Source organism: Lampetra fluviatilis, chromosome 25, assembly GCF_964198595.1.
Source record: "Lampetra fluviatilis chromosome 25, kcLamFluv1.1, whole genome shotgun sequence".
Classification (NCBI taxonomy): domain Eukaryota; kingdom Metazoa; phylum Chordata; class Hyperoartia; order Petromyzontiformes; family Petromyzontidae; genus Lampetra; species Lampetra fluviatilis.
In genome coordinates, this window is record NC_136299.1 from 6718939 (window position 1) to 6737437 (window position 18499).

The 18499-nt window shown below is 55.3% G+C and overlaps 1 long non-coding RNA gene across 3 annotated transcripts; it reads right to left on the reverse strand.

Annotated features, from left to right (window-relative positions):
• Nucleotides 1-12923: 12923 nt before the first annotated feature.
• Nucleotides 12924-17612, reverse strand: LOC144941885 (uncharacterized). 3 transcript variants are annotated; one of them, XR_013639283.1, is made up of 4 exons: nt 17420-17612; nt 14738-14925; nt 14420-14542; nt 12924-14063 (listed from the first exon to the last, which is right to left on the reverse strand). It is a non-coding gene; the product is annotated as an uncharacterized LOC144941885 (long non-coding RNA). The 3 variants fall into 3 exon arrangements; XR_013639284.1 differs by having other exon boundaries at nt 12924-14020; nt 14420-14553; nt 14705-14925; XR_013639282.1 differs by having other exon boundaries at nt 14420-14553; nt 14705-14925.
• Between the last annotated feature and the right edge of the window lie 887 nt (nt 17613-18499).

Consider the following 18499-nt stretch of genomic DNA (forward strand, 5'->3'; position numbering starts at 1 on the left):
CGGGGCGGAATCCCAGCGGCCGCCGTGGGGACCGAGTCCCGCCCACAGTTGCCAGCTGAGATTGGGCTCAATTACAGCTCCATCGCTCCCCTCACGTCCCCCTCGAAACGGAGCCATCTCCATCCCCCCCCCCCATCATCACTCACCCTCGATCACCGCAATCGCTCCTTTTTCTCCGCACGCTCTCCATCGCCTCGCTCAACCCACCGCCACTTCCACGAATTTAACCCCTCGCCCATTCGCCACGTTCCCCCTCTCCTCATCGGCACTGGTCTATCTCTGTCCACGAACGCGAAATCATCCCTCCTCGTCTCACCCACAACCAGCCACACTCCTCCACCGCACCCTCACCCAAACCACAACCTCCCTCCCCTCACCACCACCACCATCACTCACCAGCACCGCTTACTCACCTGGGCGCCTCCCCTGCACGTGATGGTGAGGGAGGCAGGGAGCGAGACGAGGAGGAGGAGCGCAGTGGGAATGTGGAGTTGACGGTGTTGGAGGAGTCCAGAACTCCTCAGCGCGCGGTTGAGCATGAGACCGAATGTGTAGGCGCTTGTGTGTACACGTGCGCGCGCGTGTGTTTTACACGTAGCTGATAGCATCATCATCATCATCATCGCGATCAGAATAATCAGTACAGTTATCATCAGCGGCAGCATAATCACCACCATTCGCACCATCATCCTCATCATCAACGGTAACATCAGCCATCACCGTCATGATCATGATTCAGTAGCAGGATCACCACCATCGTGATTAGAATCATCAGGAGTTTCATCATCATCAGGATAATCAGTAGCATCAGCATCAATTGGCATCATTATCACTATCGGCAGTGTCATCACAAGTCAAATGATCATCAGGGTCCTCATTAGCATCCCAATTATCAGTTGCATCCCCACCATCGCCGCGGGGGGTCGCGTGCCGTGACGAGGAGAGGAACGAGGTGCCTCGCCAATGGTGACACTCATCGTCGTTTTTCTTCGGTGTCTTCACTCGGGGTTAGATGTGAAAGGGTTCGGGATCAGGGGTTAATAGGTTTGGCCTAGAGGTTAAGGGGCAGGGTTAAGGGGGCTATGATTTAGGTTTAGAGGTGAGGATTATGGGTTCGGGATTAGGAATCGAGTCAGGGGTTGAAGGCCAGAGGTTATGGTCAGGGGTTATAAGGTTAGATCAGGGAATAAGATCCTATCTAGAGGGTTGGGGTCAGAGGTCACTTTTAAAATGATGAGTTAATGTTATGATTGAGGATTAGGGTCAGGGGTCAGGGGTTAGGGTTCGACAAGTGACAGTTGTCGCCGTGTCAGGGTGGAGGGTGGGGGTGGAATGAGGAGAGGTGGGGAAAGGGCGACACGGGGGGGGGGGGGTCAACAGCAGTGGGGGGCGCGTGGGGGAGGGGGAGTGAGGGAATCCCGGTTGCCATGGCGACAGTGCTGCTGCCTGTGGAACCTCTCCAGGCCAACGTGTGTCCGAGTCTGCATCACAGTTGCCTGCAGAGATTTCCCAGGAGGCAGCGGACGGCGAGGTCGAAGGGGGGGGGGAAGTGGTTGGAGATGGCGAAGGAGGTGGATGAACCCTTGAACCCCCCTGATCTTCACATGAACCCCCTTTCCTCCTTCACATGAACCCACCTACCTCCCCAGTCGTGCCCCCCCCCCCTCGTCATCTCGCCAGCTGTCCCCCCACCCCGCCCCCACCTCGTGCCTGTCACCGTCACTCACGGACGGCGGGGGGTGATGCTCGTACACGCACGTGCACACGCGCGCACAGCCTTGTTCCACTCCACTGCTGGATGTGCGCATCCCCATGTCGTGCTGAATGGTCGTGACGAATCTGGGGGAAAGGGGAGAGCGAAGGGGAGAAGTTGGAGAGAGAAGGGGAGAGAGAAGGGGAGAGGGGAGAATTATTGAATGGGGGGGGGGGGGGGTGAGATATGAGATTGGGGAGAAGATGAAAAGAGACAAGGAGAAGATGGAAGAGCGTTGGTTATGGGAATGGACAAGAGGGTGGAATAGAGATGAGAGGGAGAGAGAGGCAATGAGAGGGGCAGGTGAGAGGGAGTGAGGGCCGGGAGATGAGAGTGAGAAAAGGTGGTGGACGTGAGTGGGGAGAAACGAGAGCGGTGTGAAATGGGAGAGGAGAGGGGAGAGAGAGAGATAAGAGATGGGCAGTGAGTGGGAGTGATGGAAGGAAGAAGGGAGATGGGTGGGGGAGAGTGAAGGGGGAGAATTAAGGAGCCAAGATACGAGTCGCGTGCAGCTGCGTAAACACAAGCAAAACTCCCACGGTCCCAGCTCAACACCCCCTCCAACCCCCCCCTCTACCTCCCACTACCACCACCCCCCTAACTAATACGACTACCCTTAACGCTACCCTTAACCCCACACTCCTACCTCTAAGCCCTAACGTATACCCTTAACCCTAAATCCACATCTCACACGACTACCCTACCCCTGACCCCGCACCCCGACTGGAGGGTTTCGTGTAGACCCCCCTTCACGATCACGGTGAGCGGGCTCTCTGGATCGCCTGTGTCCCCCCCGCTCCCCTCCACCACGCGAGCGCTTGTCCCAACCTCCGAAACCCTGAACCCAGATCGAAGCTGGGTCGGCGAGGGTGCGTGGATCGTCCTCCCGTGGGGCGGGGAACCCACGCCCGGTGGTCCCCGGGTCCCAACGCCACTGGGGTCATGGGGAGCACCCGCGTGACCCCCCCCCACCATCACCACCCCACTCACCGGTTACGTGGTCCACAAAGACAAAGATTCCCCAATGTAGCCGACACAGGCTGTTCGGGCAAGTGCTGTTGGCACACATTCCTACCCACTCTCATCCAGAACCCACACTCTGTACACTGTACTGATCATAATTTACCACACCCTTGTCATGCGGACTGTTTGCCAATACTTCACCATACTGAGTCAGTGCGCATTGGTGAAGGGGATGAGGGGTGGGCAGGACCAACAGGAGCCTTAGCCGGGACTCGAACTCTGGTTGCCAGGTTCACAGCGCAGCGCGCTAACCGCTGCGCCACCGCTACAACAACAACACTTTACGCCCTTCGTCCAAGCAAACATCGGAGGGTCCCTGCTGGAGTGGGAGTTGATGGGAGTTGATGGAAGGCACACCGCGGCGAGTGCTCGCCAGTGCACTGCGCTCTCAACGCGCGCTTCGACCTTTTTAGGGCTCGTCGGCGAGGTTGCAACTGCAGGACGCGCGATCAAAGGGAAGGACCAGGAGGTGCCGACGCGCGGCCTCAGCGCTTGGCCACACACAGAGAGACAAAGATCCCCCGTGTCGCCTTGACGCACAGTTGGGATGCAGGCGATGGGGGAGGCGGTGGGGGTGGAAGGGGGTGGGGATGGCTGTTTTCTGGAGGAACGATTCCTTCTTAATGAGCGAAACCATTTCCGGCCTTAATGAGTCGCGCACGTGCGCTCATAACGAGCATCCCCGAGGCTCCCCACGAACCACCCCCTCGGACCCCCCCCCCGCAGCCCCTCCCCTCAAGACCCCCCAGGGGTAGAGAGAGAAAATCAACTCCAGATGTCTCTGCCCCCTAATCGAACCCCTCACCCCCCACCAGTGCTCACCCCTCGCTCTCTCTCTCTGCCCAGACCGCCCCCTCCAAAACCCACCCCGCGCCCACCCGCCGCTCTCCTCTCCCGGGCTAAACATGGACCCCCCCGGGAGTTCAGCCTCCACCCGCACTGGCCCTCACCGCCCCCCGCTCGACTAACCCCCCTCCCCAACCCACCCATGATCTCCACCGCTCCCCCCTCCGGCATTCCGTGTTACCATATTTGTATGGAAATTGCACGCAAATAATGTGCATGCTGTGTACGTCTACCGCGGAGATGGAGCGATGAAATAATCTCCAAAACGAGATGGACTGTTGAATTGCGGGCCCGTGAGCGATTGGGGGCCTTCACCCAGCATTGGATAGACCATGGGCTGATGATGGTGGTAATGAACACGCGGTTATACGGAGCCTCTTAGAGGGAATAATCGATTAGAAAAGTGGGAGAGACGAGGCAGATTTAAAGAATCGATTACTTCGATCGCCTTGCGAAGCGAATTGTGACAATACAGTCAGTGACAGCCAGTGCGATTCGTCGATTAATAATCGATTATTACAAATTCGATCAATTAAGACTCGGACCCCTTTGAAAACATCGACACGTGCCTTCCGAATGCAGGAAACCCCCACAAGCCACGCCCAGCGCGACTGATTATTCAGGTGACGTCACCCAGCCCCGCCCATCACCTCCCGTCCAGCGGCACACGTGGGAACGGAGGAAAAGGGGAAGCTTTTGAAGTCTAGAAATTGCACCGATAATCACTCGAGCAATCGGTCACTAACCGGATGGAATGCTGGACTACTGCGAAAAAGAGCTTCATTACCTCATCGGATTCCTCCAGTCTAAATAAATAAATAAAGATAAATAAATATTCTGAACCCCGGCCTCCTACAGGCAACTCGTGACACGAGTGCACCTCTTCAGAGCTCTCACCGAGATTCGTCACCCACGGCGTAAACCCTGCGCGTATGTAAGTCGAAATTTATTTCGCGCCCTACGTAGCCAACCGTGCTAATCGGATGTGACGGGGGAAGGAAAACAAACAGCCACAATCTAGATTTGATCGAGATTTGATCTTGATTTGAAGCTTTCGTGACTGCAGGAATCCATACTCGTTGGTTCTTTCGGTAAAGTCACGTCGGTATAAAATAAAATAAATCACGACGTTTCGATTGCAACACAAGCAATCATCATCAGGTGGGAAAACCACAGTAATAATTTGTGTGTGTGTGGGCTCACCTGCAGGGGAGTGAGGAAGGTGGGGGGAGGGGGGTCCCTGGGGGGGACGTGGGGGGGGGCGTGGGGTGGTAGCGACCTCTTGTGGCTGCAGCAGGAACTTCACCCGGCGGCGACGGGGGTGAGGCATGCCAGAGTCTGAAATACGAACAACAACCAACATCAAGTACGGGACGTGTGGACTAGCGGTGGACAATGCGGGTGGACACTGCGGATGGACACTGCGGATGGACACTGCGGGTGGACACTGCGGGTGGACACTGCGGGTGAACGGGGCAGACGGAAGAGGTAATCGAGGCAGGTCAACAACTGCGGCAAAGCCACGTGGTTGTGCAAAGATAAACCAAAACAAAGTGAACACGAGATTGTCGATATTGCTGTATCAGGTGGACAGAACAACAGGAGGTAAGCGGATACTTTCAGCGTACAATTTAAAACGAGAACTGGCGCATTCATGGCATTTCAAACACCATCGAACACACACACACAGAGGATTCTCAGTGGCTGGCATCCATTCTCGCGAAGCTCCACTGAGGTTCAAGAGCTGACATTTGGGCACGGATTTAGCCGAGGGTGTCTCACACTCATGGACCAGAAACATCGGACAACCAAATCGTTCGAAATTCGACCCTCCCCCGAACAATGTGGAGCCCAGGGTCTGATTGGTTTGACTCACCCCAGCGTTCCACATTGTTGAACACTGACAAAGACACATATCCCCCGTATAGCCTTAACGGACTGTTGGGGCAAGTGCTGTTAGCGAGGACCTATGAAGGCCTGGACAGCACACGAGGGGGTGAGTGGTCAGCACAACGCCCGGCCGCCTTTGTCTCCCGAGTGGCGATGTTTACACACGGCACCAGGTACGCATTTTGAGGCTGAGTAGACGTAGGGGAGGCCCAGCACCGGTTTTAAATAACCATCACTGGTGTTGGCCGTGAGTGGACTCGAACTGGGGTCGCCGGGTTCAGAGCGTTGTGCGCTAATCGCTGCACCACCGCTCCCCGCACACAGTCGAACCACGACATAAGTAGTGAACCGAGTAATTCGCCTCCCCTCTCGGGACGTTGGTTCTGAAGCAGAGGTCGCAACCGGGTACCCGATACCCGTACCCTACCCGATACCCGGCTACCCGGCCGGGTACGGGTAATCGTTTGCGACCCTGGTGCGGCCGGGTACGGGTAAGGAATCAAAACCCGTTTGCGACCTCTGTTCTGAAGCAGCGAGAAAGCCCACAGAGCCCTCTGGCGGCTACGAGTGACATTGACTCTCAGAGTCACCGACTTGCCTGCGAGAACGCTAACTAAACTTAACTATTGTTTTATTTTACCAGATAAGGCACGCTGAGCTATACAGCTGCGAATGATAGCTCAACGTAGTGGCTTATCATGTGGACATGTTTATCAGCCAAAGACTATAAACGCACGTTGACGCTTGAGTGCACATTATGCATCACTCACGAACTCACTCTCCTATCTACCTAGTCCAGTACGTCACGAACTCTCTCTCTCTCCTATTCAGCCCGCTGCATCATCTGCACATACACACCTCTGATTAGCACGGTTGGCTACTGATTTATTTATTTATTAGGTAAAGCCCTGTGAGCCATTCGTATCTTGAATCGGGTGCAACCGCAAGAAACAAAAAACATGAACAAGAAAACATCTTAAAGTGAATATGTGACTATGTGCAAACAGAATATCCAGGAAAAGACAGCAACATATTCCACATACATCCACCGGCTCTAATCTCCGCACCGAGGCGACATTGGCAGACGAGCGAATGACCCATGAGTGGGTAACAAGACATTGTTGTACTCTACGTCTGTGCTCCCACCAACCCGCGATGGTGATGCTGGCGCGAATAAAGCACCGTGCAAATAAGTGTGCCCCAACGCGCAACGGCGTGGGGAGCTCCTCATCCAGTCCAGCAGTGGATCGATCACGGCCGATGATGATGACCTCGTTACTGGCTGCTCACACGCCGACAAGACGCCCGCCACGCGCACCGGGAGACGCGGACAGGTGACGTGGTGGGTGGTGGGGCACGTGGCCGCCTCGACTCACCTGGGAAGCGATGGCAGGGGACGCATCTGTCCTCTCTATTTCACAAACTCCAGCGGAGTACGTGGGGGGGGGGGCAGGTGTGAGATGTGAACAGGTGTGGGAGAGAGGAGGAGGTGGGGGTGTACGTCCCAGGTGCGGCGCTTCACGCGAAACATCGACTCGACTGATATGGCGAGGTCAGCTATTAATAGGTGAGACCCACAGAACAGGTGGCGGAGAGGGGGCGCACAAGGAGGTGGGGGAGGGGGGTGTTGGGTTTGGTCAACTCACCTGCAGCTCACCCGCCCAGTCCCTCACTCTTCCTCTTCCTCACCTGGTCAACCTCTTCCCAGGAGATCCCAGCCCGACCCTAACCCGGACTTGCACCAAGCTCACGCGACCTTCACAGTCGGCGCCTAAACGCAAGACTGAGGGACGTGACGTGGGGGGTGTCGTGGAGACGGGGGCTTTAAGGGGTGCGGAGTTTGAAGAGGGTGGGGGTTTGGGGGGGGGGTGTGGGGTGGGGGGGTAGATCGGCCCGGACACAAGGGTGCGGGGTATGAGTCGTACCCCCTTGTCTACCCCTCCTCCCGCCTCTCCTTCCTAACCTTCTCCCCCCGCACTGCGCTTGCTTGGGACGCGAGTGGAGGAGGAGGAGGAGGTGATGATGATGGTGGTGGTGGTGAAGATGATGGAATCGCTGAGCTCAACATCCTGGTGCCTCAAGGGCTCTTGGTGGCCCGGGCCCCCGGCTCTGAGTGGGCCCCGAGCCTCGCTCTCAACAGCAGCAGCTGCCGACCCCCCGACTCTCAAACCACGCGGGGGAGTGGGAGGGGGGAGAGACGGGGGCCAGCCAGGGGGATGGGGTAGGAGCAAGGTGGAGGATTGTTGGGGTTGTGGGGGGCAGTAGAGTTGCTACCGAAGCTGCAGAAAGACCGTGATACACCACGGGGCTGGGTGCGTCTCACAGCACTGGGAGGACGGGCACCGTGAATGTCTCGGGAGAGACTTGAGCGGTTGTCCCGGGACAACCGCTCAAGTCGACGAGAGGACGTCCTGGGAAAGCCAGGACAGGTGGCAACCCTGGGGAAGAGGCAAGGCGAAGCGAAGGGGATGAAGGAACGGGGATAGAGGGGAACAGACGGGAGGGGGGGACCCCTCGACTGTGCAGCAAGAGCCCTCGAGTTGCCTCCGCACGAGTTAAGGACCCCCGTCAAGAAACACATGAGCACGCACACCTCAACTCACACGCGCAACGACAAAGACCCCCCGTATAGCCTTCACAGACTGCTGGGGAAAGTGCTATCGACAAGCACACATGAAGGTCGGCACGCACACATCAGCACCACGCCCGACCGACTTTGTCTCCCCAGTGGCGATGTCTACACATCTAACCAGGTACTCATTTGAGGCTGAAACGACCTAGGGGAGCCCCAAGACCGGTTCAGATAATGGTCACTGATGTTGGTGGCCGTGAGCGGGAATCAAACTCGGGTGGCCGGGTTCGCGGTGACCGCAACGCGCAAAACCACTACGGCTACCGCTCCACACACGCATCCCTTCTTACCACGTACACACCACATGGCTCTTCTCGCACCCACCTGCCTGGCACGTACCCCGCGTGCGAGAGAAAGAGAGGTGGTGGGTGGGGGGGGTTACCCGGACTCGCCACGTTTAAGTCGCTGGGACTGAGCAAACAGCCCCGAGCCGAGCAAACACGAGACACACAAATAATGAATCCCGCCTCCGGCTCCTCGGCCCGTGGCGCGGAACGGTCCCGGAGAGGGCGGGCAGGTAGAGGGCGGACAGGTAGAAGGCCGGGAAGGAGAGGGCAGGCAGGAGAAGGCCGGGAAGGAGAAGGCCGATAGGTAGAGGGCCCCCCGTGCACATCAATGGCGAATTATTCCGGCCCTCCCCTATCTAGGTCGACTTACCGTAACAAATGAGTTCTTGCTGTGGCGTGTCAACGTGAGCACTGGGGATACAAAGGCGGGCGGGGTGTGGTTCTGGCTACGCATGCCTCTGTGTGTGTTGTGTGTACGGGTGGAGGTGGCGTGGTGGTCAGCGCGCTGCGCTACGAACCTGACGACAATTTCTACTCTGTTGAACTTCTTTCGCACCGTACATTACTGACCGTGCTAATTGGAGGTGCTCACGGTCACCGGAGACGAATATCTGAACCGGTCCTGGGCCTGGTGCAGTGCTTAAACATCACTACTTGTGAGACAAAGGCGGCCAGGCGTGATGGCCACCAACCCCATCATGTGCTGTGCCAGCCTTCACAGGTGCTCGCTAACAGCACTTGGCCCAAAAGTATGTTAAGGCTATACGGAGGATCTTTGTCTTTGTTGTGCGTGTCGCTAACTGCACTTGACCCAAGTCTCTAAAGGCTATCTATGTATTGTATATTTGTGCATGTGTCTGCGTCGTTATGTGCATGTGTTTATCCAATGTGGTGAGAGGTAGTGTAAGGGTTAGCGCACTGCGCTACGAACCCGGCCCTCTTCTAGATCGACTCAGCCTCAAACGAGTACCTGGTGCAGTGTAATCATCAGCATTGGGGAGACAAAGGCGGCCGCGGCCATGGTGTTTGCGACACCACGTATTTGTGCGCTAGAGTTGCCACCTTTTCCAATGCAGACCACACCCGGACATATCTCTCGGTCAGCCTCTGTAGTGTCCCGTGTGAAAGTTCAACTCGGTACGAACCAATGGCCACCGCCGCCCCAACACGGACGCCGCCAATTCCAGGGTCGTCCCGGTCTAACCGAGACATGTGGCAAGGCAGCCCTGTTGTGCCGGACCTCATAGGTGCGGCTCGCTAACAGCAACTTGCCCCAACAGTATGTGTGGGCTACACGGGGGATCTTTGTATTTGAGTCGGTGAGAGAACCGGACGCAGTGGCTGGGGGCTCCACAATGACTACAAAGTTGTACTTAAGATAAATCTGAGCAAACAAGAACCAATGTCCAAGCTGAATGGATAAACCCCTTAATATATTTGCCACTCCACAAACAAAAAAAATATCGACATAAATTCTTACACAACCCATCAGCCATTTGCAGGAGCATGAGTTTAACACGTAAAACTGGTCCGGTTTCGACATTCGCCATCTCATCAGCAGTCATGTTCGCTTAAAGCGACAGCTGGTGAACTGGCGGATGATTATAGGCAAGGACTTTCTCTGCGAGATATGGGTAACGAATGTACGGCAATGTTTGCTCAACAAAGTAACCGATCAGGAGGTAGAATCGGAGGTACAATTGGGCACCGCAGCAGAACACGCGGACCTCGGGCGAGTTATTGAAGGCGGCCCGGGATCAAAACGACGATGAACTAGAGGACGAGGGAGCAGAGCGGAGCGTCCCACGGAGGCTCCTGGGAAGTCGAACCTGATGAAAAGGAAGCTTGTTGACACGAAGATGAAAAGTTTTCAATCAATGCACACAGCCAGTATAAGACGTAACAGTACCGAAAACATCTCAAGCCTCCAGTAAATCACGTGACTTGTGTAGCCACCCCCCACTTTGAATCTCTTCCCGCCCACTCTGAGAACAGACGCCGCTGTTCCGTGCAGCGGCAGCTTCTTCCTCCCCATCTATCGTGTTTTTGTATTGTTCGCTGTTGTAACATTCTGACCCGCCCTGACTGGACATTTATGAAAAACATCTTTATAGTTCAGCGGATTCCCCTCTGCTCCCGTTTCTCCATTTTCTCCATTCCTTTCCCGTCGTTTTCCTCTCACTTCCCAGACTGTATCTTTGTCCATGCGTCCAAATCTTGACAATGCTCTCCAAGCCGCGGTGCAACCACGGTTACAATGTTGATCGTGGTTCAGAAACGTGCATCTGTTTCAATATATATATTTGTTATATTTAGATCTATCTTGTACCTGTCAGCTCTTCAAGTCGATGTTTCAGCAGAATGTGCATAACAAGCAAAAACCCTGGATCGGTCTCGACTTCTCTGTCTCATCATCGGCCTGCTGGTAAGAGACCGCATTCTGCTGCTGAGAATCAAAAAGTAAAAAAAAACGGCGCAATGGATTCTTGAATCCATCTGTGCAAGGCTTTACGTTATCTCCTTATGTGTGGTGTGTTTTCTCCGATTTATCCGGTTTTTTTCCACATGGTAACAAAATCCCAATGTGGCAAGACCCTCCTGTACATCTGTGAAAAATAGCTTTATAGCTCATCGGATTCCTCCAGTAAAAATAAAGATTCTGATCAAGTCTCGAGACTCAGTGAAGCGAGCAGGCGTCTGGGTGTAAGCATATGCACAAGCGTGTGTGCGTGTGTGAGTGCGCATGTGTGTCTGTGTGCAATGAGTGCGTGTATGTATGTCCATGTTTCTACGCGTCTTTGTGTGCAGGTGCGTCTGTGTGGTGTTGGTCAGAGTAAGTGCAGCAGCAGCAGCATCAGTAGTGACTGCGGGATCATGACCAGCATTATCATCATCAGCATCAACCGCAGCCTCGCATCAGCATCACCACCATCAGCAGCAGCAGCAGCACGAGCAGCACTGCGCTGCATTAGTGGAGGCTGGGTGTGGCCCTCAGCTCGGACGTCACGTGTCACGCTAAGGGGGGTACCCCCCCCTCCCCGCTGAGGGTCACGGGGTGGCAGGATGGGAGTGGGGGGTGGGGGGTTGCAGTGGGCAATCGACCGAGAGGCAGTGATGACACAGAAGCTAAATTATCGGCCACATGAGTAAAATAAAATAATAAAGTTGGGGCGTGGAAAAGAAGCCCGAGTTTGAATGAATAATGCAGGAGGAATAAAGATTTAGTTTGAGGGCGGCCGACGTGGCAAATGGGGACAGGGCAATGGTGAGATTGATGGGGTAGAACGACGGCAGAGTGAGGGAGAGACAGAATGAGGCTACGTGCCGCTTCTTAGCCTGCGGTGCTTAAGGGTGAGGAGCGTGAGGAGAGCAGGGCTCGGCCACACCAGGCAGCTGACTGCTGCCGACTCCGGCCGCAATCGCGGCGAGTACCGCCAAGGCCATGCGGGTCGCAGCGAGTGTGCTGACAACACCTGGCACAGATTGGGTCGATTGATCAGCTGGTCCGGCGGCGACCGGCATGGTGAGGTATGGTCAAACAACCGCCATGACCGACATGATGTGGCGGAGGCGTTTATCCAGCATTGGAATGACACCGAGATGTGAATGTATATACAATCAGCTGGTCACATGATCACCCAGAAGACACCGATAGGACCAGACACTCGGTCATCTCGACACCCAGACACCCACTCACCCAGACACCCAGTCACTTATGTAGACACCTGGTCACCCAGATACCCAGACACCCGGTCAATTGGTCACCCAAACACGTACGCTACCACCCAGACTCGGAGACAGCCAGTTCATAAAACACCCAGACACCCGGACACCTGATCAGCTGCACAGACCCAGACAACCCTCACCGCCAGGCACCCGGATGCCGCCCGGTTAGCTTTTCGCCCAGACACTTAAAAGTCTTCCAAGCATACGGACTCCCGGTCACCCTGTCACCCAGACACCGACGCGCGACACGGGTGACCCAGACACCCGATTAGCCGGTCACCGGGTCGCGCCGCAGGGCATACGTCAGCCCGCGGGGCGGATCGGGCAGCCCGCGGGTCGACGCCGCTGCGGACGATCGATCGGGGACGGCCCGCCGGAGGAGCCACGAGGGCGCGCGCGGGGCCGTCTTTCGGCGGCCGTGGGCGCCGCAGACGGGAGGCCTACCTGAGCGCGGGGCGTTTGTCGGAGCGACCCCGTGTGTCCGCGCCGCTCGCTCCCCTCTGCTCCCTGAACAGGTCGTGGCTCCCAATGCCTGGCCCTTATATTAACCCCGCCTTCTAAAGCAGCAGCAGCAGCAGCCACCCCCCTGCGCCTCCCCTCCCCTCCCACCTTCCCCCCGCCCCCCCCCACCCTCTTCAAGGCAATCCTCACAACCCGGAAGTGCTCACCACCCTCAATCCCTCCCACCCCCCCACCCCACCACATTTTTTTTATCTCCCCCCCGCATCCTCCTCTTCTACCCCCCCCACCACCACTTAAACCGGTCCTCATGTTACCATGGAGACAGGAGCTCCACCTCTCTCGCTCTCCCATGCCCTCTCTCTCCCTCTCTCCTCTCTCTGCCAGGGGTCGCCCTGTGACCTCCCAGCAGCCACTGCAGGCGAGGCGTGAAGGACGACCACGACGACGAAGACAAAATAAAAATAAAACCTGCGCGACCGGGACTGGTGGCTCATGATGCTGCTGATGATGATGATGAAGCTGCTGATGATGATGATGAAGCTGCTGCTGCTGCTGATGATGCTGCTGCTGCTTCTGGAGAGAGGGGGCAAGGGAGGGTGGGAGACACGATGGGCATGGCACGATGAACGGCGTAACACAGATGCGGGCGGACTGACGGGGCGAGTGGGCGAGCGGTGAGCAGATGGGAGAGCGGGTGAGTGGGCGAGCGAGTCAATGGGCGAGTACGCGAGCCAGTAGGCGAGTGGGTAAGTGGGTGAGCCAATGAGTGAGCGGACGAGTGGGCGGGTGAGTGGACTGGCGGGTGGGTGAGTGGACGGGCGTGTGGGCGGATGAGCAGACGGGCGAGTGGGTGAGTGAGTGGTGTTCACGTGGGCACCTGCGTCGTCTCGTGCGAGCACGTTTCGGGATGATGCACACGCGCGCGTGGCTGCGTCTTGGCGTGCGTATCCATGCGTGGTGTCGTTGAGCATCACGCTTCCGCCACCTCGCTCCGCCACTGCAGAGATTCTCGTGGAACCCGGAAAACAATCGCTGGGCATGCTATTAAACACGTCTTCAAAAGAATTATAAATTGAAAAACGGATTAATTTGTTCAATTCTCATTAGACAGGAGTAATTACATGGGATATAGCGATTTTCTCACTGTAGGTTAGTACAGAAAAGGATCCAGAACTGCGGAACATTTTTTTTCCGGGATGGCACGAGTCCACCCAGACCGCGGGACGTTCAGCGAGTGTGCAAGTAGGAGAGTGCGAAAAACGTTTCGGGATCGTGGGACTTTGTGGGAATGCTGAACGTTACGGGAGTGTGGGATGCTGCCGAGTGTGGAGGCCATGTTGCCGAGTGCGGATCGCTGCCGATGGGAAGCGTGTCCATGTCTGCTCCTCCCTCTTCACCACTCTGTGGCGCAAAGGCAAAGACCCCAGCACCGGGACGATGATGCCTGACACACCAGTGGCACACATGCACATACAAAAATCCCCCGTATCGCCTTAACGGACTGTTGGGGTAAGTACTGATAGTGAAAACCTATGAAGGCCGGCACGGCACACGAGGGGGTGGTGGGTGGCCAGTACCACAGCGGACCGCCTTTGTCTCCCCAATAGCGATGTTTACACCCGCACCAGGTACTCATTTGAGATACATGCACGCGTACACACAGACACAGATACACGCGCGCATTCATACGCGCGCGCTCGTGGACACGCAAGCATGCACACGTACACACTGGCACGTGCGGGTACACTGTGAACACCAGTGGCTAAGAGCAGTCAATGAAAGTGCAAGGGCCGTACGTACATTGGCGATGGGAGGAGGGGTAGACGCGTCTGGGGGTGCAGGACACGAACCAGCCATATAAGAGCTCCAACCGTTTGTTTTTGAAGAGTCACCCTCCTTCAGGCTTGGAAGTCTCAGAGCAACCTGCGTCACATCTCAAAACATAAAGAATTCAAAGGACACCCCCCCCCATTGGCAGCTGGCCCTGTGTGGCAAAAGCTGGCCTGCAAGCGGGCATCATCGCCCTGCAGGGTGTACGACAATCGACACGTCGCGTGTGCTGGGGTAAAGTGTGGGTACACCCACGTGAGATCAGCGTGGAAGAGTAGGCCAACATACGCTGCAGTGGAAGCCCCATCCGCCAGCAGTGGCTGCGTCTTTACCTCTTCCACGAGCGCGACGAGAAAGGGGGTCCCTAGACCGCAGCGTGGCGGTCGTGCCGGAGTCGACAGACGCGCGCGGCTGTCCGTGGCCGCCCAAGGTCACGTGAGTTCCAGGTGAGATGAGGGTCAAAGTGACTGCAACCCCTGGGGGATGGGGATTGGGTGTGGGGGTTGGGGGATTTGACTCCTGAGAGCCCCGCAAGCTGCTCCACGCCACGCGTTATTAATTTACTCGCTCGCCCTATTCCATTCCATTTCGCACACTCATCCGAAATGAATTCGCCTGTGTTTATGCATTCATCACCTTCAATTACACACGCGCCTTAAAGCGCACAACCACACACTTTCATTCAATTACTCGATTTGCTCACCTTTATTCATTCACTCACCAATATTCACCATTCATTCACTCGCCTTCAATCACCCACATCCATCAATTCAGTCTCTCATCTTCACTCCACCTGACCGATTCACCTTCATCCACACTCACGTCATCATCACCATCACTCGCTCATTCTAATTGTGACCCCCCCATTGCATCAATGGTGTGCAGGAATGCAAAACACGATATCCCGTCAAGGACAGAGCTGTTAGGGTCTGGGTTGTAGATGGGGTTAGGAATAAAGTGATTGTTAGAGACAGAGTTAGTACGAAGCATATGTTGTGTGTGTGTGTGTTGGGGGAGCGGTAGTGTAGCGGTGAGCGCGCTGAGTTACGAACCCTGCCACCAACACCAGTGACGATTACACTATGTAACACGATTTTTGTTCCTGGGTACTAAGTGTTCTTTTTAATTGATTATGCCTAAAAAGTATAGAAAATGGCTATTATTCCCCACAAACTTTGCTTTTGTGACCAGGACTTTATGTGAAGGAATGACACAAATGCACACCACGTGCTCTCATTGAAAATAGATACATTTAAAAATATCACTGTCCTGGTCACAAAAGCAAAGTTTGTGGGGAATAATAGCCACTTTCTGTACTTTTGAGGCATAAGCAATTAGGAAATAACACTTACTACCCAGGAACAAAAAAATTAACCCGTAAAAACAAAGTTTTTCACTATAAATCCTTTATATGTGTGGCGGCTAGAGTTCTCTCGTCCTCTGGCTTGAGATGGCTGCCACCTATGGGTCAGATGATTGCCTGCCACCATTAAGCAATTGGTAATTAAATATTAAAAAAAATTCCTAAAAAGTGTAAAATTTTGGGAAAAAAATTTCACGAAAATTAATTGTCACGCACAACGAATCTGTGTGCAAAATATCAGCTCGATTGGATCACGGGAAGTGGGTTAAAAAACGACCGAAAGATTTGCACGGTCGTAAGCGCGCAAGCAAGCAAGTTAACTTAATATAAAGGATTTAAAAAATGTTTTGTTACAGTGCTATCTGAACCGGTCCTGGGCCTCCCCTAGGTCGCCTCAACCCTTAAATGAGTACTGTACCTCGTGTGGTGTGTAAATATCACCACTGGGGAGACACAAGGTGACCGGGATGGGGGGGGGGCTGAACTCCCAGCCAACATCGGTGCTACTCGCCACCAAGCACGTGTCCCCAAAGGTCAGCAAAGGGATCTTTGTCTTTAGCATTGGAGGCAGAGTGGTGGGGGTTAGGGTTGGTGGCGAGGGTTATGATTGGGGTGTAATGATGACGTGTCTAAAACCTCCTGCCTCCGATTAGCATGGCTGGCTACGTACGGTGCGAAAAAAGTCCACCACACAAACACAAATCACCCTCGCTCACTCACTCACTCACTGGGCCCCATGGCAGTGCGGGCAGCAGAGTGGACAAACGCAGCTCTTTCTTTCTTCCACCACTAAACACTGTACAACCACACTGCCGTCTGATACATTATTAATCATGTCGGTTCCCCGCGCCACGGCTGACATGAATGGCAGCTAATAAGCGAACTGCTGCTTGCTGCAGGCATATGGTCAAAGACCCCAAGGGCTCACAACTGCTTGGGGGGGGACGCCTTCATACAGAAGAGAATTTAGAACGTGTAAATGCCGGCCTGGTGTTTGTATACACGGATAGGCTTGTGTAGGGGCTATGCTAAGTGCTATGGCTGGGCTAGTGTTGGGCCGAGGTTAGTGTTGAGACTGTGCCTCTGTCAAGGGCAGCTCCGGTCTCGGGGTTTTGCGTTGCGCACAGGAACGCGTGTACGCGTGGACACGTGCAGTACGCACACAGCACAGCAAGCAGACACACCACACTCAGCATAGCGGCACTTGCCATTGCACAACACAGCAGACACATACAGCACAAACTTTACCGTAGCTCAACACAGCACACCACATTACTGTACAGCACATTTTGCCAAAGGGCAGGGCATGGTGGCATGGCGCAGTGGCACTTTGCAAAGCGTACATTCAAATCACTGCAGAGAACTCTTAATAACATCCTTACATTGTCTCAGACACAGTTCACACGGCGTCTGACGCGTCTCGCGTGCAATGCAGTCGTCTGCGAGAACTCTTCGAGCGGCTTCGGAGTACAGTGGCACGGGTACTGCAAACACGTGCGCGTGGCGCACTGTACTTTTACTGTACCGTGTACACGTGCGTCCATAGTGTTGGACACGTGCGTCCATACAGTGGTGGTGCGCACGTGCGCAACCAACAGCCGTCTCACCTGCACCCACATCCTGGTCTCCGTGCGGCTTGAACCCCAGACCCTCACCACCCCGGGGTTGGCGGTAGGGGGGTGAGGGGGGGTTATTGGTGGTGGTGGTGATAATGATTTAGAGGCATCGACCCGAGGCCCCGGAGACGCAGCAGCTGCTGCCACTCGGCCTCTCACCCGGACCCCGAACTCGCGCGCACCTTCCCACTAAACTCCCAACCCCCCCCCACCCCCATTGTCCACACTTGTGGCCCTCCACGTGTTCAGCCTCTCGGGCCGCCACCAGACTCGGGCAGCTGCCTTCAACATTCACTCACTTCACCACCACCAACACCCTCCACACACACACGGGGCTAGACTCACAAGGGTTCGGCACGCTGGTGTTGAGGATTAACAGCACCAATACCCACCGCCGCAGAGGAGGCACCCACTCTCTCTGCAAGGGTGGTTAGTGAAGGATGATGGAGAGGTGGCCGATTCCTTCATCTGGGGGGGTTCGGCTCTCTACACGAGGGTGGCCCCTTGTCCCCCCCCCCCCCTCCCTCAAAGCCCAGTCTCCTCGACTACTCGAGCCACAGAGGCCAGCTCACTCATCACAGATCCTCAAGTCCCACGAGGTGGAAAACATTTAGCGATGCCAACGTATATGGGACAATACAAGCTGATAATGTGATGCACATGCTTATTGAGGTTACTGAATAAATCACTTTTATTCGCAAGTTGCAACTCAAGTTTAGCCACTGCAGGTGATACCAACAAGTACAATATTTCTGTTGCAACCCGTGGACCAGAGGTCAATGGGTGAATGTGCAGGCGGTGCAACTGCACAGAGGTCCCAAGAGCTGGCGGGCACGTGGGGCGAGACGATCGACAGGGAGGGGACCGCATTTCATTTCTCACACCGGGGGGACCTTGCCCAGGATCCTCCCAACACATCGACGATTCTTCTTATTCTTCTTTCGTACGGCTGATGGAGATGCTGAGCAGCACATTTCACATTCAGCCGATCAAGCCAAGACCACAGCGGAGTGTATCGCCGATTGTTGGAAGAGGAACGAGAGAAGCGCATGTGTGGGTTTATGTTCTCTA